Below are 12,443 nucleotides of genomic sequence, written 5' to 3' on the forward strand. Positions count from 1 at the left end.
TTTCCAGCAATATATGATAGTCCATACTTTGCCCAAGATTTGATGGCCCAAACCGGCGTTCAAAGTCACCTCAAGAAATCCCAGCGTTAAACGCTGGAACTGGCACCCAAATGGGAGTTAAACGCCCAAACTGGCATAAAAGCTGGCGTTTAACTCCAAGAAGAGTCTCTGCACGAAAATGCTTCATTGCTCAGCCCAAGCACACACCAAGTGGGCCCGGAAGTGGATTTTTATGTCATTTACTCATCTCTGTACACCCTAGGCTACTAGTTTTCTATAAGTAGGACCTTTTACTATTGTATTAAGGGAGGTCTCGGTAGCTATCTTCGTTTTATGCTATCTTAGATCATTGGGAGGCTGGCCATTCGGCCATGCCTAGACCTTATGCTTATGTATTTTCAACGGTGGAGTTTCTACACACCATAGATTAAGGTGTGGAGCTCTGCTGTACCTCGAGTATTAATGCAATTACTATTGTTCTTCTATTCAATTCCGCTTGTTCTTTGTCCAAGATATCACTTGTTCTTCAACTTGATGAATGTGATGATCCGTGACACTCATCATCATTCTCACCTATGAACAAGGTGACTGACAACCACTTCTGTTCTACAAGCAATCAAGGCTCTAGTGAATATCTCTTGGATTCCTGATTGCACGATGCATGGTTGATCGCCTGACAACCGAGTGCTCGCCTGACAAACGAGCCAACCATTCCGTGAGATCAGAGTCTTTGTGGTATAGGCAAGAACTGATGGCAGCATTCAAGAGAATCCGGAAGGTCTAACCTTGTCTGTGGTATTCTGAGTAGGATTCAATGACTGAATGACTGTGACGTGCTTCAAACTCCTAGCAGGCGGGGCGTTAGTGACAGACGCAAAAGTATCAATGGATATTATTCCGGCCTGACCGAGAACCGACAGCTGAATTCCGCTATGCCGTGACAGGACATATGCAATCGCTTTCACTGAGAGGATGGGAGGTAGCCATTGACAACGGTGAAACCCTACACAAGCTTGCCATGGAAAGGAGTAGGAAGGATTGGATGAAGACAGTAGGAAAGCAGAGAGATGGAAGGGAAGGCATCTTCATGCGCTTATCTGAAGTTCCTACCAATGAATTACATAAGTATCTCTATCTTTATCTTTTATGTTATTTTCGTTCATCATCATATCCATTTGAGTCTGCCTGACTAAGATTTACAAGATGACCATAGCTTGCTTCATACTAACAATCTCCGTGGGATCGACCCTTACTCACGTAAGGTATTACTTGGACGACCCAGTGCACTTGATGGTTAGTTGTGCGAAGTTGTGTAATGCCATGGAATGAACCACCAGTTTTTGGAGTTCATGACCAGGGATTATGAGAGTTGTGAAAAGAATTGTTCACAATTTCGCGCACCAAGTTTTTGGCGCCGTTGCCGGGGATTGTTCAAGTTTTGAGCAAGCTTTTGGTAACAATGCCTGAGATTGTTCAGTTTGGACAACTGACGGTTCATCTTGTTGCTTAGATTAGGTATTTTTTTTTCGAAATTCTTGGAGATGAATTCTAGAGTTTCATGATGATTTGTTGAAGTCTGGCTGGCTGAGAAGCCATGTCTAATCTCATTGGACCGAGGTTTCAACTTATCATCACAAGAGCTTGTTGATTTTTTTTTATCAATCTTGCTTTTGGAGCAGTGATCTGCTAAGACTTGGCTGGCCTTTGGCCATGTCTAGTGTTTTGGACCGAAGCTTTCTTTGAAAGCTTGGCTGGCTGTGAAGCCATGTCTAATTCCTGGACCGGAGTCTTAGACTAGCATTGCACTGATTCCTGGAATTCTCATTAAGAATTTTGATATCTTTTTCCACTTAATTTTCGAAAAAAAACACAAAAAAATAAAAAAAATCATAAAATCCAAAAATTTCTTGTTTGAAGTCTAGAGTCTCATCTTAAGTTTGGTGTCAATTGCATGCATTCATTCATGTGTCTTAGTGATTTTCAAGATGTTCTTGATGATTTCCGTGCTCTAATCTTTGAATTCTATTGACTTGAAGTATTTTGTGTGTCTCATATGCATTCTCATATTGTTAGTGTCAGTGGCATACAAACTGCTAAGTTTGGTGTCTTGCATGCATTGTTATTTGATTTTAGTTGCATTTTGATTATCCTTTATTATTAAAAATCCAAAAATATTTTTAATTTGTGTCTTTTCAAGTCAATAATACAGAGAATTGAAGATTCAGAACATACAGCAGAGGAATTGCACAGAAAAAGCTGGGCGTTCAAAACGCCCAGTGAAGAAGGACAGACTGGCGTTTAAACGCCAGCCAGGGTACCTGGTTGGGCGTTTAACGCCCAAAAGGGTATAGTTTTGGACGTTAAACGCCAGAATGTGCACCATTCTGGGTGTTTAACGCCAGGATGGCACAAGGAGGAGAATTTTGTTTTCAAATCAATTTTTTTTCAAGTTTTCAAAGTTTTTCAAAATCAAATCTTTTTTAAATCATATCTCTTCAATCAAATGTTTTCAAAATCAATTTCTTTCCTTTTTCAAAGATACTTACTATCAATTAATGATTTGACTCAACATTTCAAGTATGTTGCCTTTTCTGTTGAGAAAGGTTTAATGTTTGAATCATATCTTTTTAGCCAAGTAACTAGTTTTTAAAATCAAATCTTTTTAAAATTATTTTCAAATCATATCTTCTCAATCACATTTTTTTAAAAACCAATCATATCTTCTTAACCTCATCTTTTTCAAAATAGTTTTTAATCAAATCTTTTTGACTTCTACTTTCAAAATCTTTTTCAAAAATCATTTTAATTCTTTCCCACTTTCATTTTCGAAAATCAAGTAATGTTTTTCAAAAATATTTTCAAAACCTTTCACTTAATTTTCGAAAATTACTTCCCTTCTCCTCACATCCTTCTATTTATGGACTAACAATATCCCTTAATGCAAAATTCGAACTCCATTCTTTCTGATAAGTTCGAATTTTCTACTTCTGTCTTCTACCCTTCTTTTCCTCTGACACTTCAAGGAATCTCTATACTATGACATAGAGGATTCCACATTTTCTTGTTCCCTCCTCTTTCTTATGAGCAGGAGCAAAGACAAAGGCATTCTTGTTGAAGCTGACCCTGAACCTGAGAGGACCTTGAAGCAAAAGCTAAGAGAAGCTAAAGCACAACTCTCTTTAGAGGACCTGACCGAATTCTTCAAAGAAGAAGAACACATGGCAGCCGAAAACAACAACAATGCAAACAATGCAAGGAAGGTGCTGGGTGACTTTACTGCACCTACTCCCGACTTCTATGGGAGAAGCATCTCTATCCCTGCCATTAGAGCAAACAACTTTGAGCTTAAGCCTCAATTAGTTTCTCTAATGCAACAGAATTGCAAGTTCCATGGAAACCCATTGGAAGATCCTCATCAGTTCTTAGCTGAATTCTTGCAAATCTGTGACACTGTCAAGACTAATGGGGTTGACCCTGAAGTCTACAGACTCATGCTATTCCCTTTTGCTGTAAGAGACAGAGCTAGAATATGGTTGGATTCTCAACCTAAAGAAAGCCTGGACTCTTGGGAAAAGCTAGTCAATGCCTTCTTGGCAAAGTTCTTTCCACCTCAAAAATTGAGTAAGCTTAGAGTGGAAGTCCAAACCTTCAGACAGAAGGATGGAGAATCCCTCTATGAAGCTTGGGAAAGATACAAACAATTGATCAAAAAATGTCCATCTGACATGCTTTCTGAATGGAGCATCATAGGTATTTTCTATGATGGTCTCTCTGAACTACCCAAGATGTCTTTGGATAGCTCTGCTGGAGGATCTCTTCATCTGAAGAAGACGCCTGCAGAGGCTCAAGAGCTAATTGAAATGGTTGCAAATAACCAATTCATGTACACCTCTGAAAGGAATCCTGTGAACAATGGGACTAATCAGAAGAAAGGAGTTCTTGAGATTGATGCTTTGAATGCCATTTTGGCTCAGAATAAAATATTGACTCAACAAGTCAATTTGATCTCTCAAAGTCTGTCTGGAATGCAAAATGCACCAAGCAGTACTAAGGAAGCTTCATCTGAGGAAGAAGCCTATGATCCTGAGAACCCTTCAATGGAAGAGGTGAATTACCTAGGAGAACCCTATGGAAACACCTATAATTCTTCATGGAGAAATCACCCAAATTTCTCATGGAAGAATCAAGAGAGACCTCAACAAGGTTTCAACAACAATAATGGTGGAAGAAATAGGTTTAGCAATAGCAAGCCTTTTCCATCATCTTCTCATCAGACAGAGAGTTCTAAGCAGAATACCTCTGACTTAGCAACAATGGTCTCTGATCTAATCAAAACCACTCAAAGTTTCATGACTGAAACAAGGTCCTCCATTAGAAATTTGGAAGGACAAGTGGGTCAGCTGAGCAAGAAAATTACTGAACTCCCTCCTAGTACTCTCCCAAGCAATACAGAAGAAAATCCAAAAGGAGAATGCAAGGCCATTAACATGGCCGAATTCTGGGAGGAAGAAGAGGCAGTGAACGCCACTGAGGAAGGCCTCACTGGACGTCCACTGGCCTCCAATGAGTTCCCCAATGAGGAACCATGGGAATCTGAGGCTCAAAATGAGACCATAGAGATTCTATTGGAATTAATTCTGCCATTCATGAGCTCTGATGAGTATTCTTCCTCTGAAGAGGATGAGTATGTCACTGAAGAGCAAGTTGCTAAATACCTTGGAGCAATCATGAAGCTAAATGACAAGTTATTTGGAAATGAGACTTGGGAGGATGAACCCCCTTTGCTCACCAAAGAACTGGATGACTTGTCTAGGCAGAGATTACCTCAAAAGAGACAAGATCCTGGGAAGTTTTCAATACCTTGTACCATAGGCACCATGACCTTCAAGAAGGCCTTGTGTGACTTAGGGTCAAGTGTAAACCTCATGCCCCTCTCTGTAATGGAGAAGCTAGGGTTCTTTGAGGTGCAAGCTGCAAAAATCTCATTAGAGATGGCAGACAACTCAAGAAAACAAGCTCATGGACTTGTAGAGGATGTTTTGGTGAAAATTGAAAACCATTACATCCCTGCTGATTTCATAGTCCTAGAGACTGGGAAGTGCATGGATGAAACCATCATCCTTGGCAGACCCTTCCTAGCCACAGCAAAGGCTGTGATTGATGTTGATGGAGGTGAACTAATCATTCAAGTGAATGAAGAATCCTTTGTGTTTAAGGCTCAAGGATATCCCTCTGTCACCATGGAGAGGAAGCTTGAAGAGCTTCTCTCAAATCAGAGTCAAACAGAGCCCCCACAGTCAAACTCTAAGTTTGGTGTTGGGAGGCCACAACCAAACTCTAAGTTTTGTGTTGAACCCCCACATTCAAACTCAAAGTTTGGTGTTGGGAGGTTCCAACATTGCTCTGATCTTTTATGAGGCTCCATGAGAGTCCTCTGTCAAGCTAATGACATTAAAGAAGCGCTTGTTGGGAGGCAACCCAATGTTTTATAATTAACTATTTCCTTTTGTTATTTTATCTTTTTTGTAGGTTGATGATCATAAGAAGTTACAAAATCAATGAAAAAAGCAAAAACAGAATGAAAAACAGGGAGAAAAATAGCACACCCTGGAGGACGCACTTACTGGCGTTTAAACGCCAGTAAGGTTAGCTGTTGGGCGTTTAACGCCCAGTCTGGCACCATTCTGGGCGTTTAACGCCAGAAAGGGGCACCAGACTGGCGTTAAACGCCAGAAAAGGGCAAGAAGCTGGCGTTAAACGCCAGAAATGGGCACCAGCCCGGCGTTTAACGCCAAAAATGGCACAAAACGTGATTTTGTTAGCCATTTGGTGCAGGGATGACTTTTCCTTGACACCACAGGATCTGTGGACCCCACAGGATCCCCACCAACCCTACATTCACCAATCACCTCAACTCTTCTTCCCCAAAAACCCCTCACCTATCAAATCCCCTCTTTCTCTTCACTACTCACATCCATCCTTCATAAAAACCCACCTACCCCTCCATTCAAATTCAAACCACTTTCCCACCCAAACCCACCCTCAAATGGCCGAACCACCCTCTCCCTCTCTCCTATATAAACCCTCCTTCACTCCTTCATTTTCACACACCTTAAACACCATCTCTCTCCCCTTTGGCCGAATACAAAGCCATTCCCTTTCTCCTCGTTTCTTCTTCTTCTACTCTCTTCTTTCTTCTTTTGCTCGAGGACGAGCAAACATTTTAAGTTTGGTGTGGTAAAAGCATTGCTTTTTGTTTTTCCATAACTATTTATGGCATCCAAGGCCGGAGAAACCTCTAAAAAGAGGAAAGGGAAGGCAAAAGCTTCCACCTCCGAGTCATGGGAGATGGATAGATTCATCTCAAGGGTGCATCAAGATCACTTCTATGAAGTTGTGGCCTTGAAGAAGGTGATCCCCGAGGTCCCCTTTTCACTCAAAAAAGGTGAATATCCGGGGATCCGACATGAGATCCGAAGAAGAGGTTGGGAAGTTCTTACCAACCCCATTCAACAAGTCGGAATCTTGATGGTTCAAGAGTTCTATGCCAATGCATGGATCACCAAGAACCATGATCAAAGTGTGAACCCGAATCCAAAGAATTATCTTACTATGGTTCGGGGGAATTACTTGGATTTTAGTCCGGAAAGTGTAAGGTTGGCATTCAATTTGCCCATAATGCAAGGAGATGAACATCCTTACACTAGAAGGGTCAACTTTGATCAAAGGTTGGACCAAGTCCTCACAGTCATATGTGAAGAGGGCGCACAATGGAAGAGAGATTCAAGAGGCAAGCCGGTTCAATTGAGAAGGCATGACCTCAAACCCATGGCTAGAGGATGGTTGGAGTTCATTCAACGCTCAATCATTCCCACTAGCAACCGGTCCGAAGTTACTCTAGACCGGGCCATCATGATTCATAGCATCATGGTTGGAGAAGAAGTGGAAGTTCATGAGGTTATAGCCCAAGAACTTTATAAGGTGGCGGACAAGTCCTCTACCTTAGCAAGGTTAGCCTTTCCTCATCTCATTTGTCACCTCTGTTATTCAGTAGGAGTTGACATAGAGGGAGACGTCCCCATTGATGAGGATAAGCCCATCACTAAGAAAAGGATGGAGCACACAAGAGACCCTACTCATCATGAGATCCCTGAGATGCCCCAAGGGATGCACTTTCCTCCACAAAACTATTGGGAGCAACTGAACACCTCCCTAGGAGAACTAAGTTCCAACATGGGACAACTAAGGGTGGAGCATCAAGAACACTCCATCATCCTTCATGAAATTAGAGAAGACCAAAGAGTCATGAGGGAGGAGCAACAAAGACAAGGAAGAGATATTGAGGAGCTCAAGCACTCCATAGGATCTTCAAGAGGAAGAAAGAGTCGCCATCACTAAGGTGGACCCGTTCTTTGATTTCCTTGTTCTTTATTCTTCTGTTTTTCGAATTTTATGCTTATGTTTATCCATGTTTGTGTCTTGTGATCATTAGTGTCTTAGTGTCTATGCCTTAAAGTTATGAATGTCCTATGAATCCATCACCTTTCTTGAATAAAAACGTGCTTAAATTGAAAAGGAAAGAATTGCATGAATTTTGAATTTTATAATAGTTTAATTATTTTGATGTGGTGGCAATACTCTTGTTCTCTGAATGTATGCTTAAACAGTGCATATATATCTTGAATTTGTGGTTCATGAAGGTTGGCTCTTGAAAGAATGATGAAAAAGGAGACATGTTACTGAGGATCTGAAAAATCATTAAAAATGATTCTTGAAGCAAGAAAAAGCAGTGAATACAAAAAAAAAGAGAGAGAAAGCAAGCGAAAAAAAAAACCGAAAAAAAAGAAAGAGAAAAAGAAAGAATAAAGTTGTGATCCAAGGCAAAAAGAGTGTGCTTAAGAACCCTGGACACCTCTAATTGGGGACTTTAGCAAAGCTAAGTCACAATCTAAAAAGGTTCACCCAACTATGTGTCTGTGGCATGTATGTATCTGGTGGTAATACTGGAAGACAGAGTGCTTTGGGCCACGGCCAAGACTCAGAAAGTAGCTGTGTTCAAGAATCATCATACTCTACTAGGAGAATCAATAACACTATCTGGATTCTGAGTTCCTAAAGAAGCCAACCATTCTGAATTTCAAAGGATAGACTGAGATGCCAAAACTGTTCAGAGGCAAAAAGCTAAAAGCTCCGGTCATCTAATTAATACTGATCTTCATAGATGTTTTTGGAATTCATTGCATATTCTCTTCTTTTTATCTTATTTGATTTTCAGTTGCTTGAGGACAAGCAACAATTTAAGTTTGGTGTTGTGATGAGCGGATAATTTATACACTTTTTGGCATTGTTTTTAGTATGTTTTTGGTATGATCTAGTTAGTTTTTAGTATATTTTTATTAGTTTTTAGCTAAAATTCACTTTTCTAGACTTTACTATGAGTTTGTGTGTTTTTCTGTGATTTCAGGTATTTTCTGGCTGAAATTGAGGGACCTGAGTAAAAATCTGATTCAGAGACTGAAAAGGACTGCAGATGCTGTTGGATTCTGACCTCCCTGCACTCGAAGTGGATTTTCTGGAGCTACAGAAGCCCAATTGGCGCGCTCTCAATGGCGTTGGAAAGTAGACATCCTGGGCTTTCCAGCAATATATGATAGTCCATACTTTGCCCAAGATTTGATGGCCCAAACCGGCGTTCAAAGTCACCTCAAGAAATCCCAGCGTTAAACGCTGGAACTGGCACCCAAATGGGAGTTAAACGCCCAAACTGGCATAAAAGCTGGCGTTTAACTCCAAGAAGAGTCTCTGGACGAAAATGCTTCATTGCTCAGCCCAAGCACACACCAAGTGGGCCCGGAAGTGGATTTTTATGTCATTTACTCATCTCTGTACACCCTAGGCTACTAGTTTTCTATAAGTAGGACCTTTTACTATTGTATTAAGGGAGGTCTCGGTAGCTATCTTCGTTTTATGCTATCTTAGATCATTGGGAGGCTGGCCATTCGGCCATGCCTAGACCTTATGCTTATGTATTTTCAACGGTGGAGTTTCTACACACCATAGATTAAGGTGTGGAGCTCTGCTGTACCTCGAGTATTAATGCAATTACTATTGTTCTTCTATTCAATTCCGCTTGTTCTTTGTCCAAGATATCACTTGTTCTTCAACTTGATGAATGTGATGATCCGTGACACTCATCATCATTCTCACCTATGAACAAGGTGACTGACAACCACTTCTGTTCTACAAGCAATCAAGGCTCTAGTGAATATCTCTTGGATTCCTGATTGCACGATGCATGGTTGATCGCCTGACAACCGAGTGCTCGCCTGACAAACGAGCCAACCATTCTGTGAGATCAGAGTCTTCGTGGTATAGGCAAGAACTGATGGCAGCATTCAAGAGAATCCGGAAGGTCTAACCTTGTCTGTGGTATTCTGAGTAGGATTCAATGACTGAATGACTGTGACGTGCTTCAAACTCCTAGCAGGCGGGGCGTTAGTGACAGACGCAAAAGTATCAATGGATATTATTCCGGCCTGACCGAGAACCGACAGCTGAATTCCGCTATGCCGTGACAGGACATATGCAATCGCTTTCACTGAGAGGATGGGAGGTAGCCATTGACAACGGTGAAACCCTACACAAGCTTGCCATGGAAAGGAGTAGGAAGGATTGGATGAAGACAGTAGGAAAGCAGAGAGACGGAAGGGAAGGCATCTTCATGCGCTTATCTGAAGTTCCTACCAATGAATTACATAAGTATCTCTATCTTTATCTTTTATGTTATTTTCGTTCATCATCATATCCATTTGAGTCTGCCTGACTAAGATTTACAAGATGACCATAGCTTGCTTCATACTAACAATCTCCGTGGGATCGACCCTTACTCACGTAAGGTATTACTTGGACGACCCAGTGCACTTGCTGGTTAGTTGTGCGAAGTTGTGTAATGCCATGGAATTGAACCACCAAGTTTTTGGAGTTCATGACCAGGGATTATGAGAGTTGTGAAAAGAATTGTTCACAATTTCGCGCACCACAGAGCATAGGAACGTTTTCACTAAGAGGATGGGAAGTAGCCATTGACAACGGTGACACCCTACATAGAGCTTGCCATGGAAGGGACCTTGCGTGTGGAAAAGGATTTCAAGGAAGAGTTGAAGTTCAGAGGACAAAGCATCTCCAAAACTCTAACATATTTCTCATTACTGCACAACAAGTAACGCTATTATTCTCTTTTATTTTTCCAATCTAATAATTCCAACTGATAATTTTAATTAATATCCTGACTAAGAATAATAAGATAAACATAGCTTGCTTCAAACCAATAATCTCCGTGGGATCGACCCTTACTCACGTAAGGTATTACTTAGACGACCCAGTGAACTTGCTGGTTAGTTGTGCGGATCACAAATTCGTGCACCAAGTATCCTGTTGTTAACCGCGGGTGTTTCGGGTGATGATCAAAGGTTGGAGCAGATTCCGGTTGTGTGTGAGTTTTCGGAAGTGTTTCCTGATGATATTGATGAGTTTCCACCTAACCGAGAGGTTGAGTTTGCTATTGAGTTGGTGCCCGGGGCGGGACCAAACTCAAGCGCTCCTTATAGGATGTCACCGTTAGAGATGAACGAGCTAAAGTCTCAGTTAGAGGATTTGTTGGGAAAGAATTTTATACGACCAAGTGTCTCTCCGTGGGGTGCGCCAGTGCTACTGGTAAAGAAGAAAGATGGGAGTATGCGGCTCTGTGTGGATTACAGGCAACTGAACAAGGTCACAATAAAGAATAAGTACCCATTGCCGAGAATTGATGATCTCATGGATCAGTTACAAGGAGCTGGAGTTTTCTCCAAGATCGATTTGCGATCCGGTTATCACCAGATAAGGGTGAGGGGTGAGGATATCCCTAAGACCGGTTTTAGGACTCGTTATGGTCATTACGAGTACACTGTGATGTCCTTTGGATTGACGAACGCTCCTGCAGTGTTTATGGATTACATGAATAGAGTTTTTTGTCCGTTTCTGGATAAATTCGTTGTTGTCTTCATTGACGACATACTGATTTACTCCAAGACTGAAGAAGAGCATGCGGAATACTTGAGGACCGTGTTGCAGATTCTAAAGGAGAAGAAACTTTATGCAAAACTGTCTAAGTGCGAGTTTTGGAAGAGTGAGGTGAAGTTTTTGGGTCACGTGGTGAGTAAGAAGGGAATAGCCGTAGATCCAACTAAGGTAGAGGCTGTGATGGATTGGAAGCAACCAACCACCGTAACAGAGATAAGGAGTTTTCTGGGCTTAGCTGGCTATTACCGAAGGTTTATTAAGGGCTTTTCACAGATAGCTTTGCCAATAACAAAGTTAACCCGCAAAGACGCTCTGTTTGTTTGGACTCCTGAGTGCGTGGAGAGCTTTCAGACATTGAAGAAAAAGTTGACCACTGCACCTGTGTTAGTGTTACCTGAGCCGAACGAGCCTTTTGAGGTGTATTGTGATGCCTCATTAAAGGGTCTAGGGTGTGTGCTGATGCAGCATCATAATGTGGTGGCGTATGCCTCACGACAGTTGAGACCACATGAAGTTAATTATCCTACACACGACTTGGAGCTTTCTGCGGTCGTGTTTGCGCTAAAGGTGTGGAGGCATTACCTCTATGGAGTTAAATTCCAAGTTTTCTCTGATCATAAGAGCTTGAAGTACCTATTTGACCAGAAAGAGCTTAATATGAGACAGAGAAGGTGGATGGAATTGTTGAAGGACTACGACTTTGAGTTGCATTACCATCCGGGAAAGGCGAATGTAGTGGCGGATGCGTTAAGTCGGAAGTCATTATATGCAGCTTGGATGATGCTTCAAGAGGAGAAGTTGCTCAAGGGATTCGAGAGTCTAAAAATTGGTGCTCGAGAAGTATCCGGAACCTTGTGTTTGAGCCGATTATAAATCTCAAGTGACTTTAAGTCCGAACTCCTAAAGGCTCATCAAAATGATGAAGCGTTATGGAAGGTGTTACCGGCTGATGAGCGGATAATTTATACGCTTTTTGGCATAGTTTTTACATAGTTTTTAGTAAGTTTAAGCTACTTTTAGGGATGTTTTCATTAGTTTTTATGTTAAATTCACATTTCTGGACTTTACTATGAGTTGTGGTGTTTTTCTGTGATTTCAGGTAAATTCTGACTGAAATTGAGGGATTTGAGCAAAACTCTGAAAAAGGCTGACAAAAGGACTGCTGATGCTGTTGGATTCTGACCTCCCTGCACTCGAAATGGATTTTCTGGAGCTACAGAACTCCAAATGGCGCGCTCTCAACGGCGTTGGAAAGTAGACATCCAGGGCTTTCCAGCAATATATAATAGTCCATACTTTATTCGAAGAATGACGACGTAACTTGGCGTTAAACGCCAAGTTCATGCTGCTGTCTGGAGTAAAACGCCAGAAAAACGTCATGA

At 41.5% G+C, this 12,443-nt stretch overlaps 1 non-coding gene across 1 annotated transcript; it reads right to left on the reverse strand.

Moving 5' to 3' along the window:
• Positions 1-3,623: 3,623 nt before the first annotated feature.
• On the reverse strand, positions 3,624-3,727 carry LOC130964920 (small nucleolar RNA R71). Its single transcript, XR_009080984.1, has one exon. It is a non-coding gene; the product is annotated as a small nucleolar RNA R71 (small nucleolar RNA).
• Positions 3,728-12,443: the final 8,716 nt, after the last annotated feature.

This window comes from Arachis stenosperma, chromosome 2, assembly GCF_014773155.1.
Source record: "Arachis stenosperma cultivar V10309 chromosome 2, arast.V10309.gnm1.PFL2, whole genome shotgun sequence".
Classification (NCBI taxonomy): Eukaryota; Viridiplantae; Streptophyta; class Magnoliopsida; order Fabales; family Fabaceae; genus Arachis; species Arachis stenosperma.